Here is a 21,106-nt window from a genome sequence, read left to right as displayed (position 1 = left end):
TACCAGCCATTGTGATACCCCAGACTGGATTAGACCACCTTTGTACATACTCCCCATAGCACCCCATTCTTATACCATAGCACTTAGCGTGCTGAACTGAAATGGGCTATTTTCATGTCTGTCTCCCTCACCACATCCCAAGATCCTTGATTAAATAACTATATGAGTAATAATGGTCTAATTTTTGGAAGTCAACACTTGATCCCATTTTCTGTACCATTTCAGATAATCTGCTTCAGAATCACTTGCTAGAAGGTAATGAATCTTCTGGTGAATAAGGGCTGAATACCAAGTTTATCAAATTTATCAATTTATCAGGCAATTCTAATGCATATCAATATTTAGAGCCACAGATGGAGCAGAATGAAATCACTTTCCACTATCCCTGCCCCTACATTTCACCCTTTTCCATATTCACCTCTAGTGTTAAATTCTCCAAAACAAATTTTGCTGACATCCTGCAGTTTCTACTCAATTTACACCCTCCTTATTGGAATAGATCTGGCCTCCTGGTCTGCTTTGCGGATCCAGCCTCCTAGTCTGCTTCTCAGTAGCAACGTTAAAGAATTTTGCAAGACCCTCGTGTCCATCCAAAATTTGATGCTAGTTGGTGCTAAAGAAGTCAACTTATCTAATGTATCTGGGAAGGAATGCAAAGGAAATACATTTGAACATAATCAAAATTTTATAGAGAAAATAACAAAAAGCATATGGGATAAAATACAAAAACAGAAAAATATTTGCTCTCTAGCCCTAGTCCTACCAGAAAAGAAGGGTTTTCATCTAGAAAAACAGCGACTTTCGATTAAGCCAGCTGTTACATACAATCACATATCCCTTTAAAGCATTAGCAGTGCCCTTGGAGTGTAAAAAAGTGGGTGAGAGGACATAGTATCCAGTTTTACTGAGGATCCTAATGGGGTGACATTTTTAGTCTGTGGACCTCTGTTGTGTCTTAACACAGCCTTTTTGTAAGCTACTAATTACTTCTGTGCTATGTGATTCTGGATGAATAGTAAAAATGAGATATTCATTTCTCTTCCTTTTAAATGCCATACCTTCATCATGATCTTCAACGTTTATGAAATGAAAAAAAACAGACCCCCAAAAAATCAATGGACAGCATCTTGAACACTGTGACATAAATTATTCTGAGTTAATAATTTACTAGTTTCGAGAGCCAAGGGAGATAAAGCAAGATCCCAATGTAAGTAAAATAAACTGTGTGCATATTTAAATAATTCATACTTTAATTAAAATTGCCTATGGAACACTAGGATATTTCAAAATCATTTTGACCAACACCTACTTTCATCAGTTTAAAAAAGAAAAAGAAGAATCACCATATGTAACTTAGTATGGTTTTTGAAAAGGTCCCCAAACTGTAGAAACATAGGTCACGTGCTTTTACCCTGTGCCCCATGCTATAATTAGCTTGTGGTGTCAAGAGGAGGAAGTACAACTGAACAGCAGGTACCCAGTAGGTTTTGCTGCATGAAGCGTAATGAGGATTTCAGATGTAACACACTAATACTTGTTTTATTACCGTAGTCAATTGTCCGTGCATCTTAGGATTCATGTTGTGTACATTGGCTAACTCATGTTTCTTTCATTAGCCGAAGCAATTAATGTACATTCAGCCTTTTAAGTGCTACCTCTTTATGCTTTCTCCTTGTGTAATTCAGTTTGCAATGATTAAAATAATTTTTCAATGGCGATGTCATAGCTTAATGAAAAAATATACAGCACTAATGTAGGAAGCATTTGTAAACATTTTTAGGAGGATATTGTTTGTTGTTACACAACATCGTAGCAGATGACTGTAAAAAGCAACTCAAACTCAAACTAGCTGAGAGACAGACCTCAGGGGATTGGGATAAACAGGTGAAAGAAGGAGAAATTGTACTCTTTTTAAAGAGAATTTAACACCATGTCAGAAATACCTTAGGATCCCTCTTTTGGTTTGTATGGTTAAGGACCAAATATGGGCTAGCGTTTACAACTGATGACTCAGTCTTTGTTCAACCTTTTCACTATTGGGCATTTACCTTGTGCCAGACCTCAGGCTAAATCTTTTATACACAGCTTCCCATTCAATCACAGAAACTAAGACCCAGAAGGATGAAATAACTTTCCCTAGAGTCTCTCCACCAGTGAGTCCTGGAGCTGGGATCCATCCCACATCCAATTCTCTCTTACCACCTAACAGAGTGGTTAAAGAGCCAGGCTGCATCTGTTTAGGTCTACAATTCCCTGTATATCAGCAATGGGACCACCACAAGTTGCTTAGCCTTTCTGAGCTTCAGTTCATTGTCTTTAAAAATGGGGATAGTCATAGGAACCTAACTCACAGCACTGCTGTGAAGAATCAGTGAGTGAGTATATGCCATGTGCTCAGAAGCATGCCTGGCACACATGGCAAGTGCTCATGCAATATCTCCTCTTGTAATTACTACTCTCTCTATGCTATACTGCCCATCCCGTGTTGTCTGCTTTCCTATTTCAGGCCTAATTGTTTCTTTGTTTAAAGCAAGATGTTATGCTATTATGATGCCTATTAGTAAACAAGTGTGTTTGTAAATGGTCTAAGAGATGATTATGACACACTTGCTACACATCATAATCAGAATCCAGATTTCAGCAACATTCGAATCTTTCCTAATTTAATAAGTGATTATCTTTTAGTGCACATGGGCAAAAATTTCAATAGATATATTTTTAAATTATTTTTCACTTCTACATGCATGATGTGATAATTCAGTCTTTAGCAGCTAGACGTATGTGATCAGACCAAAGGAGTTCAGACACTGAGAACATTGTGTGTTTCCTTTAGATCCCCAGTCAGTGCTGAACAGAAGAAAAGCCATTTCTGATCTATGGTGATTTACTGCATTCCTTACTCAGGCTGGCTGTTTCCAAAAGCAAATTCTCATACTGTTCCCTCTGCCTATATATTTGTCATATTCCTACTCTCCCTCAAAGACTTAGCTTAAATGTTACCTCCTCCAGGAAGCCCTCCAGGAAGCTTTCCAGACCTGTTTTTTCCTTTCCAGATAAAATTTTCTCTCCCTCACCTGAAGGCCTGAGGTAGAAAACACCCATTTTCCTCCAATAACTATCCTCTCTTTCTACTTGGTTAGTAAATTTCAAGGCTGCAGCTAACACATGGATTTCTAGACTAAAGATTGTATCAGCCTCTCCTTACAGCCTTGTGACCACAGTTTGATGAACAGGATATAAGCAGAAATATTGTGTCCTACTTCTAGGATATGTCCTCATACAGAACAGGGCATGCCATTCTTTACTTCTTCCTTCTTTCTGATTGCTAGAATATGGATTTAATGGCTGATACTTGAGCAGCCATTTTAGACCATGAGGTAGAAGTCAAGTGTTCATGATGGCAAGAACGACTAGCTCCTCCCTGGTGATTGTAAAGTCACCAGGCAGCGTGGACTGCCCACTGCCAAAAACTGTTTATGTGAGAAAGATAAAAACTTGCATTTTCCTTCATTTGCATGTGAACCCAGTCTTGACTCATTCAACTCCTTCAGTATTTTGTATTATCTGCACTTGGATCTCCTGTATGGCTCTCACAATATCATATTTTATCTAACTATATAGAATAGCTGTTGCTTTACTGGGTGTGAGTTTCTAGAAGTAAGAACTGTCCATTAAGTATTCATCATGGTGTTAGGCTCTTAGTAGGCTCTTGAGTAAATGCTTGTTGCATAAGGAAACCTGATTCAGAATGTGTAGAAGACATTGAAAAACAGGTCCTCTTGACAGTAAATCAGGAGCATCTTTTTGTATAAGCATAAAGGTCTTTTTTATGCACAGATTTACAATGCACAGCAGAAAAGCAGCACAATATGTTTTGTCTGTTGTGTCTATCCATTGTTCTTATTCAGAATGACTTTATTCTAATTAAGAGCATAAATTCTCTTGCTTAAGGATTACGTGTTTGCTTGAAGGCCCCAGTAATAAAGTGTGCACATGTGGCTGAAGAACACTCTCATCTGAAAAGATCATCCTCTTGAGTAGAGAAAGCCTTAGGAAGAATGAGTGGTGGCTCCAAGGGAGGAGAGGTCCATAGTTCTGTCGCATGACTCTTACATCTGAGCTAAGTTTGTGGGATATGATTATGAGAATTATGAGACGCGGTGCATGTCCTAGGTTTAGCCACTTGTTGGCTATTTCTACACTTAGTCTAACTTCCTATCCAGAGTTGTTTTCCAGGGGTTCACTAAAATAGAAGATGTACATCATTTGAAATAAATAATCTATATTAACAAGAACTGTAGGGTTTAAAAGGCAGCAGGACAGGACATTTTAAACTTAAAAAGCAATGTTTTAGCAGAAAGTAATGCTTTGGGGAACGTAGGCTTGGGTTTTTGTTTTGTTTTGTTTAGAATAAAACAATCAACTAAGAGAAAATAGACTATCTTGGGCGGGAGTGTCTTATTGATTTATCTATTCTCTGCTATGATCCCATGACTCTTTGGTAGTGTCACAGATCTGAAATTACTATGTGAACTTTGTGAAAAAGCATGACTTCAATGGGAATTCATAACTCAACTTGTGTATTAAGCACTTAGCTCAGTTAAATTTCCCAATGCTACTGACATCATAAAGCTCTTCAGAAGGCACTGAGTGGTATAGAAAAAAAGTCTGTCTGAATTTAAGAGCCTAATTTGTCTACTTTAGAAGAAAGAAAATAATCTTTTTGGTGGCAAAGCTTTTTGAGATATAAGCATTACACTGATTTGGCTGTAAGTTTTTAAATGGCAATGAAAAATGAGCCATGTATTTTTTTTCTCAAATTCACACTTGGCCAACAGTGAGAATCCTTTCATACTGCTTCCTCTGAATAAGGGTCACTTTATTCAAAGGGCAGAGGAAAAGTGGAATTATTTTAAAAATAAGAGCAGCTGCAGAAAATGCCCTCACTGCCTTTGTGAGGCCCAAGACAAATTGGAAAACATATGTCCCTCTGACTATCAGTCATTTAACATCTTGCTCACCTTAAGGATAACTATCCTGGGTGACCATGTGTTGCCAGTTTAAAAGCTAGTTCACGGGATCCCTGGGTGGCGCAGTGGTTTAGCGCCTGCCTTTGACCCAGGGCGCGATCCTGGAGACCTGGGATCGAATCCCATGTCAGGCTCCCGGTGCATGGAGCCTGCTTCTCTCTCTGCCTGTGTCTCTGCCTCTCTCTCTCTGTGTCTATCATGAATAAATAAATAAAAAAAAATCTTTAAAAAAAATAAAATAAAAAAAAAATAAAAGCTAGTTCACTAGTACCATACAGCAATACAATTAGAACTAATTTGCTCCAGATATATTATGGGTTATAAATAGGTATTTTATCTGTGGAAAACAATGCAAAAAATCATTGAAACAAGTTAATCATGGGACATAATCATTAAAACAACTAAGTCTAGCTAGATCATTTTAAGAGTGAGTGAGTTTCCTTATCAGGATCACTTATCACCTAAGTAATGATCACAATTATAAAATATTTGCCATCAATAAAGAGAGGGAGGATGGAAGGAAGGGAAAAGAGAGGGAGGTAAAATATCTTCAGAAAGATGTCATAACCCCCTTGATTTCAAGAACCTTCAAAAGTCTTGATTAGAACATCTGAATCCCTAATGATGTAACCGGCCTTAGAATCTCCTGGGAAGCCACAGCTCAGCTGTTGTCACTCACATGTATCTTAGCAAAAGTCTAGGGCTTTTGGGACTACAAATCATATCTGTGGCTCAGCCCAACCCTCGATTCTTGACACTGAGCAAGTCCTTTCCTTTGTTTTTTGTCTAGATTCTTTTTTTTCCCCAGAGGAGAGAGAGAGAAGAAAGTAAGGAAGAAGAAGGACAATAATAGTAATACAGAGGCATAATTCTCATTCATACCCAGGTTTTCCATTTTTTCACCTAGCTAGGGGACTTTGAGTGCTAAAAGCACTGGAATATGGGACCACATTCAGCAACTGAGCTTCTAGAAGTTCTAAGTACTATGGTGAGAGCCACAAAGTCCTGGTGTATGGGATCATGTGTCCCACTGAAATACTAGACCAGTTCCAGTGACCTTGAACCCAGAAGCATTTGTACAACAATTCAACCAAATGCTGACACTCCAGTCTGAAATCAGAGCCAAAACCACAGATTCAGAACCTTTAACCTATCTGATCTTTATTTCACTCCACAGAAACTCATGAATGTTTTCTACTGAAGTAGAGCCAGATCCCAAAGTTCCACTGAGGTATTTGATATAAAGTGAACATGAAAGAGTCTATAAAGGATTCAACCTAGAACTCTAAAGGAAATTGGAAATGAGTAGAAGTAATTCTTAATGAACCAAATCAAAAATAAAACTGCCAGAAATCTTATGACTTCTTTTTATAAGATGGAGTCAAAACTCTTTTGACAATTGTTAAAAACAAAACAATAGGCTACAAATAGAGTTGCTTGTGCTCAGACCCATGTCACCAAACCAAGACTTAATTATGTCCCAGCTCTCCCAGAAATGGAATCTCAAACCAGTCAGCTATGAATCACCTGATCAGCATTAGTTTGGCACTCTGCCTGACAGATTCCTCTCACCCCCTAAAGGAAAGTTACCTTGTAATAATCGACCTGCTTTCTAACCCAGTGTAACTGCTTTGTTCCTGCTCCCTTCTGCCTATATAAGTCGTTTTGTACAATTCCTCAGAGCTCCTTTTTATCACCTGGTTAGATGTTGCCAAACACAAGTCAATTTTTGTCCAAATAAACTCTTAAAATTTTAAATAAGCCTTGGTTTATCTTTCAACACAATGAATTATTTTTTGCACAACTGATGATTCACTCTTGCCAAAATAGTTCCCTCCTGTCTTTTTTTTTTTTTAACTCGGAATGTTTAGTCATAAAATTATTATTGAGTCTTTTGGGTTGTATCCCTGTAAGTTGGCCACTAGATTTGAATTGTGTTAATAGATATGGTAAAGTCCTGGAACTTCACTCAGGAGGATTTTTTTTCTATTTGTTTGTTTTCAAAGACACTAGTGACAATAACATTTATAACTGGGAGGAAAACAGTTTCCACATTAACACAATAGTTGCTACCAAAGTATTGAATTCCTGTTTTTGAGAAACATACTGGAGGATAAACTTAGTGTTCTAAGTATGTCTTTCATAGTTAGATAAGAGCCATTTCTCTTTTCCCTTCTTCACTACAAACCTTCCACCTCTCCCCCACCCCCCAAAAAAATCGTTTTGGCAATCTATTCCTTTGGATTATCAAGATACTCATAAGGGTAAAGAGAATACAAACTTGCTTTAATTGATAATTTTGCCTAATGTTCATTTTACCCTGTCAATAATTAGAAAATCTGAACAATGGTAGAAGGGTTCTGAACTGTCCCCCATGATTCTAGATCTTGGGTACAAGCCCTGACTAACCCCATCTTTCCCTTTAAATGTGGGCAGAACAAAAACTGTGAAGCACACTCTCCTGCTGGCCTGGAAGAAAGAAAACTTCCATGTTGGGAGAGGAGGGTGGTCTCTAGGTGTTGAGAGATGTCCCAGTCAATAGCTAGCAGGAAGACAGAGATCTCAGTCATATAACCAGTGAGGTTGCAAGGGCACTACAAGTCTCAGCCGACACCTTGATTTCAGCCTGGTGACTGCCTAAGCAGAGAACATATCAGATTTGTATCCAGACTCTTAACTCATGAAAACTATAAGATAATAAATTTGTGTTGCTACAAGCCACTAAATTTTTGGTAATTTGTTATGTAGCAATAGAAAACTAATAGCTGACAAATGCATGTAAAAGTCAGTCAACAGAATCTGTTAAATGACCCTGCAATAAATGGCATTACTTTATCTTGGTGAAGGCAAAAGCAAAGGTTAAACATGGTATTTGTCACTATCTTCTTTCCTTTCTTCAGTTATAACATTTGGCATTTGGCAGAAGTGCCGAGAGTACTGTTTTCATTTCTTCTCTGTCATCCTCTCCAATGGATCACATAATCAATTTCAGAGGAAATCATGGAATGATTCCTTTATAATGAGGTACTCAAAATCAATATTCTATTGAAAGGGATATATGCAGCTAATCCATTTTAATTAACTAAAGAAGTTTCTTTCTTATAATATGGTATCTCTTCAAATACAATCAGAATTTGGTCAATCTAAAAAATGTGTTTGTGGAGAGACAAACATATAGGATCCAGTAATACATATGGATTATATTAAGATTCTGATCGTGGTGTGTTCATTTTCCCTTTTGTAAAAATTGTAGTAGTAGTAGTAATATCCTTTATAGGAGATTGTGCTCAGCTGTTTTCTCTCTCCTGAGACTCCTGGGGGAAAGGGACTTAAGCTTAATAAGGAGGCAGGCAGCCAGCATACCTCATGGGAAGACAGTGGCATGGATAGTAAGAGCCCTGGGTTCCTTTTTTTTTTTTTTATAAAAAAAAAAGATTTTTATTTACCTATTCATGAGAGACACACAGAGAAAGAAAGAGCGAGAGAGAGAAGAAGAGGGAGAAGCAGGCTCCTCACAGGGAGCCCGATGTAGAACTCGATCCCAGGACTCCAGGATCACATCTTGGGTTGAAGACAGGCGCTAAACTGCTGAGCCACCCAGGGATCCCTGGAGCCCTAGGTTCTATGACCTACTCTGACATTTATTAGCTCATGATTTTAAATCTATAATTTTCTTTTTCTAGGTCTCAGTTTCTTCATATATATATTTTAAGATGTTATTTATTATTCATGAGAGACACAGAAAGAGAAAGGCAGAGACCTAGGCAGAGGGAGAAGTAGGCCCCCTCGGGGGAGCCTGATGCGGAATTCGATCCCAGGACCCCAGGATCATGACCTGAGCCTAAGACAGATGCTCAACCACTGAGCGACTCAGGCATCCCCTTCATGTATATAAAGAAAGGGTTCAATATGCTCATTATAGTTTATAGTGTTTAAAACCTCAGGAAATCCCTAATGAACACATGGTGAAAGCAAAGACAATAATGGAAGTAGGAGAGATGGGAAACCAAGCTGACAGGTTCCAGGTCTCCCTGTTCATCCCCACACAGATTAGTTATTCTCTGTCTCATACTTGTGGGCTCCATAGAGAATTTCATATCAACAACTATAGCCTCATTAATCTGTACAACTGCATGCAGTGTAGGGATTATTTTCTCCAGTTTACCAATGAGAAAACTGAGGCTCACGGCAAGGTATTTAACTTGCTCAAGTCACAAAGCTAACAAGTGACAAGCCCACATCTGCCTGACTTCTAGTACTTATCCACACATTGTACTCTTTCAAACTACTAGAATTCGATCTGCTTTAGAGCAAAAGCCAAGATGTTTATTTTTGAGTGCCCTCATCAGCAGCACAGTATTTTATACAGCAGATGTCATACGAAAATATTTGTTATTGAAATAACTATCCCTGTTATTATTGGTGGTAAAATTGAAACTGAATCATTGGAAGGTGTGGAAATATCAATATGTTGTTCAGTGGAAGTGAGCTTTACTAGCTACTATGATGACAAAGCTAAAACACACACAGAAAAGCTTAACTTTAATTCATATCATCTCTTCTCTAAATGGATTTGTAAACATGGGATCATTGTCCTGTAAATGGAAATTCCTAATTCTTTTAACCATCAATATCTAAAGAAGACTATCAAAACAAGAGCTCTAAGAAGTAGGTATGATCTCATATATATTAATTTTAATATATATAATCTCTCCTCTAACTGGATTTGTTGCCATAGGATCATGGGTTTACTACACGGAAATTTCCAATTCTCTTGAATATGATAATATTTAAAGAAGAAAATTAAAGGCATGAATCTAAAATAATGACTGATACAGTCTAGGTTAGTATGGGATTCATCCTAAAATAACATTTAGCTCAGTAGCAATAGCAGCCTGATCTATTCTCCCTACTTAGTAAGTGTTACATATGGTATCAGCTATATTTTCCAAACCCCGAATCAGAGTACATGACATAGGATTGCTAGGGAATATCCAGAACATATGGTCACCATCATATTAGGGAGCAACCATGAGATACTTTGGAGTTGCTATTCCTATAGCACATATGTGTTTCAGAGAATAACCTCTTATTTTCCCAAAGATATAGCCTAAATCTACCAAAAGCCTTTGAGAGCTGAAGTTAATTATATATCCAGGTAGGTGGGCCAGCAAGAAAGCTCAGAAAACAGCTTGATAATACAAGAAATCAACCCTTCAACCATTTTCAGTTTAGAGAAGCCACATCAAACCTTAATGAGAAACCACATGTAGTGGTAAATTCTGGCATTTAATTTTATGATTATTTACAGCCATTCTGGTACATAGCATATGGCATAGAGTTGCCTTTTTAAAAGTACCAGGAAAATAAGCTCGGATGGACGAAACACATAGACTCAAACACTCAATAAAATTGAGTTTTATTCCTCTTGATAAAGAGATGAGAGACATATTTAATTAAACAACAAAAAAAGATAAAATGGTATGAGCTGTGGGTAATATTTCATACTTTGGAACTACTTGGCATCATGCCTCAGGCAAAAACTAGTAACAGATATTAAGAAAGTAACAAAAGTTGCAAGGTAATTTATTCTTAGGTGAATGTCCTATAGTCTGCCAAAAGCTTCATTCTTTTAATTCTATAGTCATTTGTCATTCTAATAAAATATTATAAAATACACTGTAAAACCTTTCACCTATTTGGTTTTTAAATTATTTTCTGAAGTCTCTTAGGTGATTGTGGGTATAGAAGCAACATAAGATTCATTTCTTTTCTCCTCAAGAACAGTAACTCTGCTCATCCATATCCCTGCGTATAAACCTAACGGATTTGAGTCAATTTTCTTCCCAAATCAGCTATTATAGTATGTTTCACTGAATGGTAAGAGAGCAATCAGATGGCACATGATACTGCATAGTAATAAAATCAAAGCAGAAGAGTTTCAGGTACAAAATCACAGACCAGGGATTCACCTCCCCACCTCCACCCAAAATCCCACCCAAAAAGACTATATATCAGTACAAAGGAATACAACCATATGAACACATACACTGGGAGAAGAGAAGTTCCTCATATTTTTGGAAGCACAAAGATGGATGAAACAGTGGGATAACACACAGTCCAGAATCTACTGTGTGGAGACATAATGCCAATCACTGAAAATGCAGTACACAACTAGGGAGGCTCCGGGATAGGAGGAAGAGTATGGAGAGGACTGAGAAACAGGACTGAAAATAGAAGAAAAACTTCAGTCAGCCCTTCTCCCCAGATATGAAGGTGGGCAGGTTGAAGGTAGACTACTCTTTATTCTCAGGCAAAAGTTACACATAAATAAAAATTAAGTAGAAAAGAATTTATTGTGGCCAGCCACGGAAAGACTCACCATTGTCATGTTAGTGCTATGAATTTAAGGCAGAGGGAAAAATAATATACAACTTGATGTTTAAAATTTATGATCTTCATCTATTATCATTTGAAAGCAATGTCCAAACCTTTGGAAACATTTAGAACCCACTTTGCTTATGTCCAAATGCCTAATGTGGCAAAGTAGACACTAGCCAGGCGCGGGATGGGTCACCATTTTCCTGAGTTGGTCTGTTTACTTGAAATGCTCAATGGAAAACACCTCTTCTCTCAGTCACTTGTAGAGAACTGAGAATAGACCTTGAAAGAAACCCATTTAAAACTGAAGTCCATAGCATGGGACAGCTAGATAATGCACCAGTGCTATTATAATCTTTTGAATTCCCCCAGCTGGATAGAAACAGAAGCAGGCAGCTGGGTGTCAAAGGGAAATGACCCCCACATGCCCTCTGCTTAGACACCACTCAACAAGTGTTCTAGAAATACAACTAGATTTCAAGGTAGGCTATGTTTTGTGGCTTCACAAAGATCTTTAAGGAAAAGCACCTCACTTGTAGCCGTATCCACTCCTCTGACATTCCCACTGTCATTGTCATCACTCCCTCCACAATGAGTTTTAATGCAAAATCAAATAAACTTGAAATAAAAAATGTCAACACTCAGGGCACCTGGGTAGCTCAGTCAGCTAAGCATCTGCCTTCATCTCAAGTCATGATCTCAGGGTCCTGGGATCAAGCCCTGGGTTGGGCTCTCTGCTCAGGCAGGGAATCTACCTCTCTCTCTCTCTCCCTCTGCCTCCCCCCCCTCTTGTCTTCTTCCCCCACTCATGGTCTCTCTCTCTCTCTCTCTCTCCCCCCCCCAAATAAATAAAAAATGGCAATACTTGGTGGCTAAAGGAAACTAACTCTCAAATACATGAGAATCTAAAATTTGCCTCCTAAGAAAATCTATAGTTGATTTGCTCCAGAATTTTCTAACCTATTATTCTCATCCTAGTTCTACATTAGAAACTTCTATGCCTAAGTCTCACTTCAGATGAACCATATCAGAATCTCTGTGGTAAAGCCAGGAATCTTGTTTTAAATGCTCTCCATTAAAAAAAATTAAAAAAAAAAAAAAAAAAAATAAATGCTCTCCATTTATTTCTAATGTGCATCCAGCATTCAAACCACTGAAGCGGCCTCTAGTTGTAAGATGACTACAGGTTATTTGAATAAGGAACTGCAAACACTGATGTAGGGCATGAGTACATACAGGCATTTCAGGATTATGAAACACTTCTAAATAGCCACTTGAGAAAACTTAGAATATTCTCAGTCATAAAAAATAAGATTTAAAATCAACACAGAACCCCAATTATCATCTAGTGAATAACGCAACCCCCCCACTATCATCTAAGATACTTTGACTTGACTTAACAGCACTGCCCAGACCTAGGATGGAGTGGTCATCTGACGCTGGTCTAGACACCTGCTATTTCCTTTCTCTGGCCATAATAGTTATTCTTGGACCAAGTCTGAGCAAAGATGACACAACTTTTCTACAACTCTGAAACTAAGGAAAGTGCTTTTTCTCATGAGACTTGAATCTGAAAAAATAAAGGTTGGAGTTGGTAAAGCCAATATTTCCAACAAAAGAAAACATTTATTGGAGAATAAATCCAATAGAAAAAACTAGCTGAGAGACTCTGAAAGAGAATCCAGCCTCTGATTATATTCTCTGGGTTCCTACCCATACTGAGCCAAGCCTAAAACTAAATTTTAATCTGCAACTGAATTTTAAGTTATGAGAGCCAACAAATTCCCTTTTTCATAAGTTTAGTATGGGTCTTTGGTAACCCAAAGTATCCCATGTGAAACACGTTCCCATCTACACAACAGATACTTTCTTCCTTTCTCTGTCTCAAACTGTTCCCATTCCCAGCACAAACACAGGACATTATTTCCATGAATTCAGTACTTACATTCATAGACACAGAATCACAAGCCAGCTCACTCTCATTCTCAGAAGTCGTACAACCCCATGACAGATAGACCAAGACGGATTAACCCACATTATTGCACAAAACAAGAGCTTGACTAGAAGAGAGTCAGATGGTGATTGCCTTATCCATTTTTCCTATCATCAAAAATATTAAGACAAAGATTCACAAGGAGAACAAATAAAAAACAGGTAATAATAAAAGTACTGAACATATAGTAAAATTACTGGAACCTGATGACAAAGAGAAAATCTTCAAAGAAGCCAGAGAAAATGCACATTACCTTCAAAGAAATCCTAATATGATTACAGCTAATTTCTCAACAATAATAATGAAAGGCAGAAGAAAATAAAATATCTTTCGAATGATATAATAAATTGAAACTATAAATGCACTAGGTTTATATATACATATATACACATAAATCTGGCAGCTTAAAAACTTTTAGCAAAAGAGCACCTCAGTGGCTCTATCGGTTGTGTTCAGCTCTTGATCTCAGCTCAGATCAGAACATTGATCTCAGAACATGAGTTCAAGCCTTGTGTTGGGCTCTAATGCTGGGCATAGAGCCTCCCTAAAAAACAAAACAAAACAAAACAAAACAAAAACAAAACAAACAAACAAACAAAAAAAACACCACACTTTTTTAGCATACATAACACCAAAGAGGAAAACCAAGAAAGACAGAAAAGAGGAATAGATCTGACCATATAAAAAGTATGTTTATAAATTTGTATATAAAAAGGAATGCTATAAAAGTGTAAAAGATATTTTCAAACTGAGGAAAAATATATTTCCTGTATATAATATATAGAGGTGTTGTCCTTAATAGATTGTCTTTACAAATCAGTAAAAAATATATGATCATCTGATATTAAAATGAGAAAAGGATATATACACAATTCACAAATAAATATAAATGTTTAACTTAAACATATTTAACTTCATTAGTAATAAAAATACAAATTAAACAAAAATATCACAGAAACTTTCAACTATAAAATGGTGGATATATTTTTAAAATTTTAATATTGAGTTTTTCAAAAAATATGCTGACAATTAGGCTCCTTGTACTTCTGGAAGGCAGTTTAGGAGTGTACATTTGTACAACCTTTCTGGAGGGCAACCAAGCAGCACAGATTTTTTAAAAAATTAGGACATGTCCTTTGGCTCAGCAGTTACACTTCTAAGAATCCTTAGTCAATAATCAAAAAAGCTTATGAAGATTTAGCTATAAAGAAGTTTATTACAAAATAATTTATATGAGTAAAAATTTAGAAACAACATATATATTCAACAATAAGAGAGTTATTAAAGTAGTAAAATATACTGTAATTATAATATTTTGTAATTAAAAATACAATCAGGTAAGCTTAATATTATTCCATTTCTCTAGATTTTTATAGGACATACATCACCTTTTATGGGACAGCACAAATTTTAAATATGCTGTATTGGACTCAATTTATGTGTCTCTCCAGATTTCCTCAACCCCTCTGAACTCCCACGCTGAATGCTGTACAGTGATGTAACCAACTTGAGTAAGTTCAGTGGTGAAGGTTTTGGGTGCACTAAGCAGATGACATATTGAGAACAGGAAAGCTCTGATAACTTTCAAATCACATCCATTTACATATTGGGGAAGACTCAAAGTATGAAGGTTTGGTGTGCAGAGAGAGAAGAGGAGTCCAGTAGGTCCCTGTCTTATATCTTACATTTCCTTTCCATCAGTAACTTTAGTGGAAAAAGAAACAGTGCTCAGATTTGGAATGATTAAGAGATCAGCCTGCAATTCCATACCATTGTCAATTTATGCAAAGAATCCTTGAGAAGAGTTTCGAAGCATCGTCTGTGTTTATGCCCTAAACAGATTGACTCCATGGCTACCCACAGGCATCACCTGAGATGCTCTCTTCAGTATTCCTTGAAAGCAGTTCCTTCTGAGTCTTTTCCTTCTTAAATATAATCCCTCTCCACCTCACCCCAGGTCTAGGTGGCCTTGCACTCTGACAAGAGTAATAATGAATGAGAGTGAGACAACAAAGGACAAGATTTAAGATTCCTTCATCAGATATCTCAGAACACAGGCAAATGTACATAAATTCTGACCAAGCAGGCATGAACTTCCATGTCCTTCCAGAAAAATTCAGTTAAATCTACATCAACATCCTGGTGCAGATTATCTAAGTCAAACATTATTATCTTTTATGCTAAGTTTCTGTTGCCATGACACAGGTTCCTTTTTTTGTGATCTCAGCAGTGGAGATTAAAAAAAAAGATGAAGAAAGGAAAAAACAGAAACTTCAAATATAGATTTTTACAAAGTGTGGCTGAAATTAGTAATATGAGATTACTAAACTGGGAAAGTTTTTAGAATCTTAAAGTTGGTGATATTCCCAAAATATACAAAACACAAGTTCCTATACTGTCCAAGACTCAAGACTTTTCAATTATAAGAGAAATCATGTATGAAGGCCAATAAAAATCTACCTTGCACGACTCCACAGTCACATTAAAAATAAAGGCTTTCTTTTTAAATTAGTTTCAGAGGTAGAATTTAGTGATTCATCAGTTTCCTATAACACCCAGTGCTCATTCCATCATTTGCCCTCCTTAATTGCCCATCACTCACCCCATCCCTCCCTCCCACCTCCCATCCAACACCCCTCAGTCTGTTTCTGAGAGTTCAGCGTCTCTTACGGTTTGGCTCCCTCTCAATTTTCATCTTATTTTATTTTTCCTTCCTTTTCCCTATGTTCATGTGTTTTGTTTCTTAAATTCCTACATGAGTGAAATCATACTGTATTTGCCTTTCTCTGACTGATTTATTTCACTTAGCATAATACCATCTAGTTCCACCCATGTGGTTGCAAATGGCAAGATTTCATTCTTTTTGATGGCTGAGTATTAGTATTCCACTGTGTATATGTACCACATCTTCTTTATCCATTCATCTGTTAATGGACATCTGGACTCTTTCCACACTAACACTAATAAAAATAAAAATTTTTAAACGTGTTAGTCTTATCTGCCTATTAGATAAGTGGATTAGACAATAGATATGTCTGCTCATTTGTATATTTCCTCAAGAGTCTAGAATTGTATCTTAACAGTAATTTTTTTTTTACAGTAATTGTTTTGATCAACAACTGTGCATTAAAAATTCTCTTAGCTGCTAAATTTGCATCTAGGATTCTTTTATAGTAAATTCTTGCATCATGCACTTGACTAACACAGAAGCTGCTGTGTTAGGACTTGGAAGAAAAGAGTTTGTAGGTAGCATCTGCCCTGGTGGCTGACAGTTGAGGATGGGAACCAAGGCGATGTTGGCAGTCATGAAAAGGAAAAGCAGTGCCCGATAGAAGTATGCAGTAGTATGCAGAGAAAAGCAGAAGTAGGGCAGCAGAAAGAACCTAAGGACATTTCAGTCCGTCACTGGGCCCCTGCCATTCTTGCAGAGTTATATCCTATCAATAATATCCTCTTTTGGTTCAAGCTACTTCAGGTTAAATCTCTATCACTCGGCACCTGAAATACTTCTGACCAATTCATCATCTTTTCCCTATAAATCCTCTCATCTATTCCTTTTCTGCTCTTAATTATTGCCAACTCAAGCTGTATCTCCACTGAGATAGTCAATTCACATTTTGTTGAAAAGCACACAAAGAATACTGATCAGATGTCAAAATGATGAACCTCAAGTTTATGTTCAGAGTATTTGATTAAATTGCTATTCTGTAGCACTGGGTATCACTCAAAACAAAAGGCCTTCAGTTGATATTTAAAGATGTTGTCATATAGCATGTAACACTACAATAGTAATCTTTTAAAACATGCTCTAAACTGAGTTAATTGCATTTCTTATAAAATTCACTACCTAATTTTCAATAGGTAGGTTTTTATTTTCTCTCCAATAACAAACACTAATATTTTTCTAGTACTTAAAATTTTACAATGCCTTTCACATGTAATCATGTTTGAGACTCTCAATAACCATGTGGAAGATAGAGTGGATATTGTTTGCACTTTTGTACTATTCATGGTGGGTTAATGGCTGCAATTCACAACCCTAAGAGCTCAGTGATTCATAACAATCAAAGTTTATTTTTTGCTAATAGTGAGTCTAACACAAACCAAGCAGGCTTCAGAGATGCCCTTGTGATGTCACTATCATCAACACCAACACAGCAAGGGGGGGATGAGTATGGGAAAGTACACCAGCTGGCCACTTTTTCAGAAGTGACACACATATCAGTTCCACTCACAATTCACTGGCCAGAACTAGTCACATGGCTTTGGCTCAAAAGCTAAGGAAGAGAGAAAGGCAGTCCTTGGCTGGCATCAGCTTCGCAGAAGCAAATCCACACTATGGAAGAAAGCAAGGACTGAGGGCATTCAGGTAGCCACCCTTGCCAAAGTTTTAGGGGTGAAGACCCTGAAAAATCACACAGAGCAGGAACTGCAACAGATCAGTCACCCCAACCCAGGTGTTCGGGCTTTAAGGTGGTGCTTTCCCCCCAGTGCTAATGCTAAAGGCAGTCACAATGACATGCATGTAAAGGTATCTGTATGTGTCTCCTCAACTCACTCATTCAGATTTTTCTGAGACTCTTAAAAACCTCAATTATCTTAGTTTCTTTTTTTTTCAGACCTCCTTCCTTTCCCACTCTTGTCCCACCCCATCAACCATGCTCCCTCTATTTTTGCATTAATTAGCATTCACTTACATTGGAATGTGCTTTATCAAGGTCTATATGTCTTGACAGAACATGAACACCTTGAAAGCCATCTTACTCCTTTGTGTGCCTGATACACAAAAGTGATTAAGAAGTGCTTGGTGACTGAGGAAAGACTTTCTCCAAAGCTGGGTTTATCCAACTGCTGACCTCTCTTGGATTAAACCTCATTTTCCTCCATTAATAGGGAAGACCAAAAACAGAAGCCAGAACACATGTTACAGATGTAAAAATGTAAGCCTGGAATTTTTCTATATGTAACACATTTTATTATGACTCCAGTTCAGGAGCATCAGCAGATCCCCCTTCTTAAAATGTTTGTTTAATCCTACCATTCAGCAGCCTCGAGTCAGGGCGCCTACATTAGCTCTGAGTTGATGCTTGGATGAGCCTTAAATCTTCATGTTTTTTGACACCGTGCTGAGACAAACTCTTTGATTCAGGAAAACTGCATACTCCATGGAATAAGGCTGAAGCAATTAATCAAATATTTAATTATATCATAACAGAACACACAGTTATCAAGCTTTTAACTAACAATGGTAAAGAGTCCCCAGTGACCCAGGCAATAGAAAACACTAAGACACAAAAGGCTGCTTAAACCTTACTTCCTCCAATCTCTGTGGGAATGTGTGGAGGAGTCTGGAATGGATCAGCACCAAAAGACTAAGAATCTGGCAGCCAAGCAGCCCCTTCCCTAGGAGACTGCTTGTTTCCAGACATTCCTATTCACTGGTCCCGACTGACCTGCCAACTTTCACCACCTTGTGTTCTCTGAAACAGAGCTCTTCAGTTTCTTCCCCTTTGCCTCTTTTTTTATCCCTGCAGCTCATGGTCAAAAATCTAGATACTATAATCCTGGCATTTTGAAGCATGATATCTTAAAGAGCATGCAACACTGAAGAAATCATCCTACCCTTGGCTGACTTTACAAATTCAGAATCCATAGGATGATGCAAAACATTTACTTTCTGTTCTTATTATGTCCATGTCAATGGATATCCAGAAGTCTCCTCTCCTTGGTCTCTTTCCTTCTTTTTCAGCCTCTCAAGTTTAAAGTCCTGGTTCATTCTGTGGCTACCATTCTGTCCAAGGCCAGAGCAATACATTCCTGTCCCACTCTTCCTGGTAAGGTGAGGCTAGGCATGTACATTCTTTGGATTGGATAAGATAACCCAATTCCTCTCTCACTAATAATAGAGAGCATGTCTCGGCAGAACCTTGATGGATTGTGATGCTTAAACAACCCTTCACATTATATGAGAATGGGGAGAAACCAAGGTAATAAAGAGAGAGTCCCATCTTGCCACAAAAGTTTTGCCTACCCATTATAATCTGAGTGGGAGGCAATTTATCTCTACAACATAACCCTCTATGTCACACACAACTTACACCCACTTCTCCATTCCAATAAGAAATTTCTGCTTCTCAATAAATGTATCAACCATTGTCTACCAGCCACAGAGTTAAGATTTAAGGTTAAGGCTTAATTCTGAAAACTACAAAGAATGATAAATTAGTGTCCCAATTTTTCACTGTTTTCCTATAAAAAGGTTATCTATCCATACTTGTCACCATGTGATTCTGCAATGCCACCAAGTAAAATACACAAAATATACATAACTCTTCTTTCAACTGGCTATGTGACTTGCTTTGGCCAATGGCATATGGGCAGAAGAGACAGTGTGCCAGTTCTGAAAAGCGAGTTTAAGAGGCATTGCTTGCACCCTTACCCTTAAGCCCCTACCATGAGAACAACATATCCCATACAGTGGCTCTTCCTTTGGCGTGGGGCCAAGGATGAGAAACAGATGGACCTGAGTCAAACTGAAACAACTCAAATTAAACCAAACCCAGCCAAACTCAGCCAAGCCCAGCAGAGCCACAGGCAAACTGTGGCTCTCGTGTAACACAAGCAATAAGTAAAATATCTCTTGTAGTCAGCCACTGCAGTTTGGGGCTCATTTGTTGCTTGATACGCAGTAGGTTCTGATTAGATTTTTGTAGACTGAAAATTTAAATGGATGAATGAATGAATGAATGAATGAATGTTAGCAAATTACACAATCCAACTGGGTAAATGCTATCATAAAGCAATTTTAAGATAATCGTCAGATGAATAGACATGTATTTTTCTAAACTATACCATGTAATACATTAGTTTTTCTTAAGATATTAAAATGTATTTCTGGAGAAAACTGCTCCACAGTTAAATAAGTTTAGAAAATCTTGCATAAAATACTTCCATTTGGAGATCCATAACGCTCATGAACAATTAAAGGCTATGAGAAGTCATGTGATTAAAAAACTCTATTTAATTTAATTTAGTACTCCCTGAAATTGACCATCCACTCTTCCCCCTACTGGAATACCTATTAATATCCAGTGTTTTTTTATTCAGTGTTTTCTCAGGACATGGTTTGTGTCTTGACTTGAGCTTCCATAACAAAAGAGTATAGACTGGGTGGCTTAACCAACAGTTTATTTTCTCATGCTTCTGGAAGCTAGAAGACTGATATCTTGGGTGCCAGCAATGGTCAGTTTCTGGTAAGGACTGTCCTCCTGGCTTGAAGATGGCTGCCTTCTCACTGTGTCTTCACATGGCAGAAAGAGAGAGAAGGGGGGTTTCTCCTCCTCCTCTTATAAGGCTACCATTCCTATCAGATTGGAGCACCACCTTTATGACTTCATTTAACGTTACTTACCTCTAAAGCTCCCTCTCAAAATGCAACCATACTGGAAGTTGCCTCAACACAGGAATTTTGGGGAGGACATAATTCAGTCTATGACAGTTTGGGAATTACTGGTAAAATAGGGAGTGTAGCAAGGTGAGTTCAGGCTATGTTGATAGAAATAGGAAATACTTTACTGAAGAGGCAAGACTTAAGTTAGTCTGGGATGCAGGGTGAATTTAGAAAGTTACTTAAGGGATCTATAAAATAGTCTATTTTAAGCTGACTCTCCTGTCAAATTTCAGAAGTATGAGCAATTTGCTG

At 37.6% G+C, this 21,106-nt stretch overlaps 1 long non-coding RNA gene across 1 annotated transcript in view; it reads left to right on the top strand.

Annotated features, from left to right (window-relative positions):
• LOC140631491 (uncharacterized) overlaps positions 1 to 21,106 on the top strand; it is a 54,057-nt gene that overhangs the window by 11,571 nt on the left and 21,380 nt on the right. Inside the window, exon 2 of the long non-coding RNA XR_012029035.1 lies at positions 19,154 to 19,238. This is a non-coding gene — a long non-coding RNA (uncharacterized lncRNA). The remainder of the gene's footprint in view (positions 1 to 19,153; positions 19,239 to 21,106) is intronic.

Source organism: Canis lupus, chromosome 4 (genome assembly GCF_048164855.1).
Source record: "Canis lupus baileyi chromosome 4, mCanLup2.hap1, whole genome shotgun sequence".
Classification (NCBI taxonomy): Eukaryota; Metazoa; Chordata; class Mammalia; order Carnivora; family Canidae; genus Canis; species Canis lupus.
Note: the sequence above shows the minus strand (reverse complement) of the source record. Positions and strands in the feature narration are given on the sequence as shown.